Source organism: Taudactylus pleione, unplaced genomic scaffold (assembly GCF_031769625.1).
Source record: "Taudactylus pleione unplaced genomic scaffold, aTauple2 ptg002179l, whole genome shotgun sequence".
Taxonomy (NCBI): Eukaryota; Metazoa; Chordata; class Amphibia; order Anura; family Myobatrachidae; genus Taudactylus; species Taudactylus pleione.
In genome coordinates, this window is record NW_028286573.1 from 110,001 (window position 1) to 112,500 (window position 2,500).

The window sequence follows — 2,500 nt, forward strand, 5'->3', positions numbered from 1 at the left end:
GGACATGCCCAATCTCGTCTGATCTTGGAAGCTATGCAGTGTTGGGACTGGTTAGTACTTGGATGGGAGACTACATAGGAATCCCAGGTGCTGTAGGTAATTTTATACTGCCATAACATTCTTTTTTATTACATTTTACATTTAATTTTTTCAACTTATCAATGAATTTACTTGTGTTAAGAAGTAAAAGCGGTCTAAATTTAACGCTTTTGAGCACCTACAGCCAAACCACAGTGGACATGCCCAATCTCGTCTGATCTTGGAAGCTATGCAGTGTTGGGCCTGGTTACTACTTGGATGGGAGACCACCTGGGAATACCAGGAGCTGTAGGTAATTTTATACTACCATAACATTCTTTTCTATTACATTTTACATTTAATTTTTTCAACTTATCAATGAATTTACTTGAGTTAAGAAGTAAAAGATGTCTAAAGTTAATATTTTTCAGCACTTATAGCCAAACCACACTGGACATGGCCAATGTTGTTTGATCTTGGAAGCTATGCAGTGTTGGGCCTGGTTTGTACTTGGATGGGAGACCACCTGGGAATACCAGGTGCTGTAGGTAATTTTAGACAGCCAAAACATTCTTTTCTATTACATTCTACATTTCATTTTTTCAACTTATCAATGAATTTACTTGAGTTAAGAAGTAAAAGAGGTCTAAAGTTAATGGTTTTGAGCACCTACAGCCAAACCACACTGGACATGCCCAATCTCGTCTGATCTTGGAAGCTATGCAGTGTTGGGCCTGGTTAGTACTTGGATGGGAGACCAAATGGGAATACTAGGTGCTGTAGGTAATTTTATACTGCCATAACATTCTTTTCTATTACATTTTACATTTCATTTTTCAACTTATCATTGAATTTACTTGAGTTAAGAAGTAAAAGAGGTCTAAAGTTAATGTTTTTGAGCACCTACGGCCAAACCACACTGGACATGCCCAATCTCGTCTGAACTTGGAAGCTAGGCAGTGTTGGGCCTGGTTAGTACTTGGATGGGAGACCACCTGGGATTACCAGGTGCTGTAGGTAATTTTATACTGCCATAACATTCTTTTCTATTACATTTTAAATTTAATTTTTTCAACTTATCAATGAATTTACTTGAGTTAAGAAGTAATAGATGTCTAAAGTTAATGTTTTTGAGCACCTACAGCCAAACCACACTGGACATGCCCAATCTCGTCTGATCTTGGAAGCTATGCAGTGTTGGGCCTGGTTAGTACTTGGATGTGAGACCACCTGGGAATAACAGGAGCTGTAGGTAATTTTATACTGCCATAACATTCTTTTCTATTAAATTTTACATTTAATTTTTCAACTTATCATTGAATTTACTTGAGTTAAGAAGTAAAAGAGGTCTAAAGTTAATGTTTTTGAGCACCTACAGCCAAACTACACTGGACATGCCCAATCTCGTCAGATCTTGGAAGCTATGCAGTGTTGGGCCTGGTTAGTACTTTGATGGGAGACCACCTGGGAATACCAGGTGCTGTAGGTAATTTTATACTGCCATAACATTCTTTTCTATTACATTTTACATTTAATTTTTTCAACTTATCAATGAATTTACTTGTGTTAAGAAGTAAAAGCGGTCTAAATTTAACGCTTTTGAGCACCTACAGCCAAACCACAGTGGACATGCCCAATCTCGTCTGATCTTGGAAGCTATGCAGTGTTGGGCCTGGTTAGTACTTGGATGGGAGACCACCTGGGAATACCAGGAGCTGTAGGTAATTTTATACTACCATAACATTCTTTTCTATTACATTTTACATTTAATTTTTTCAACTTATAAATGAATTTACTTGAGTTAAGAAGTAATAGAGGTCTAAAGTTAATGTTTTTGAGCAACTACAGCCAAACCACACTGGATATGCCCAATATTGTCTGATCTTGGAAGCTATGCAGTGTTGGGCCTGGTTAGTATTTGGATGGGAGACCACCTGGGAATACCATGTGCTGTAGGTAATTTTATACTGCCATAACATTCTTTTCTATTACATTTTACATTTAATTTTTTCAACTTATCATTGAATTTACTTGAGTTAAGAAGTAAAAGCGGTCTAAATTTAATGCTTTTGAGCACCTACAGACAAACCACAGTGGACATGCCCAATCTCGTCTGATCTTGGAAGCTATGCAGTGTTGGGCCTGGTTAGTACTTGGATGGGAGACCACCTGGGAAAACCAGGTGCAGTAGGTAATTTTATACTGCCATAACATTCTTTTCTATTACATTTTACATTACATTTTTTCAACTTAGCAATGAATTTACTTGAGTTAAGAAGTAAAAGATGTCTAAAGTTAATATTTTTCAGCACCTATAGCCAAACCACACTGGACATGGCCAATGTCGTTTGATCTTGGAAGCTATGCAGTGTTGGGCATGGTCAGTACTTGGATGGGAGACCACCTGGGAATACCAGGAGCTGTAGGTAATTTTATACTGCCATAACATTCTTTTCTATTAAATTTTACATTTAATTTTTCA

General features: G+C 37.2%; 11 pseudogenes; all 11 read left to right on the plus strand.

Annotated features, from left to right (window-relative positions):
- The window catches only part of LOC148431929 (5S ribosomal RNA), a 119-nt pseudogene extending 20 nt beyond the window's left edge, over positions 1-99 (plus strand).
- Positions 100-215: 116 nt separating this feature from the next.
- Positions 216-334, plus strand: LOC148431930 (5S ribosomal RNA; annotated as a pseudogene).
- A 116-nt stretch (positions 335-450) lies between these two features.
- On the plus strand, positions 451-569 carry LOC148431931 (5S ribosomal RNA; annotated as a pseudogene).
- A 116-nt stretch (positions 570-685) lies between these two features.
- LOC148431932 (5S ribosomal RNA) lies at positions 686-804 on the plus strand (annotated as a pseudogene).
- Positions 805-919: 115 nt separating this feature from the next.
- Positions 920-1,038, plus strand: LOC148431933 (5S ribosomal RNA; annotated as a pseudogene).
- Positions 1,039-1,154: 116 nt separating this feature from the next.
- On the plus strand, positions 1,155-1,273 carry LOC148431934 (5S ribosomal RNA; annotated as a pseudogene).
- A 115-nt stretch (positions 1,274-1,388) lies between these two features.
- Positions 1,389-1,507, plus strand: LOC148431935 (5S ribosomal RNA; annotated as a pseudogene).
- A 116-nt stretch (positions 1,508-1,623) lies between these two features.
- Positions 1,624-1,742, plus strand: LOC148431936 (5S ribosomal RNA; annotated as a pseudogene).
- Positions 1,743-1,858: 116 nt separating this feature from the next.
- Positions 1,859-1,977, plus strand: LOC148431937 (5S ribosomal RNA; annotated as a pseudogene).
- A 116-nt stretch (positions 1,978-2,093) lies between these two features.
- Positions 2,094-2,212, plus strand: LOC148431938 (5S ribosomal RNA; annotated as a pseudogene).
- A 116-nt stretch (positions 2,213-2,328) lies between these two features.
- On the plus strand, positions 2,329-2,447 carry LOC148431939 (5S ribosomal RNA; annotated as a pseudogene).
- Positions 2,448-2,500: the final 53 nt, after the last annotated feature.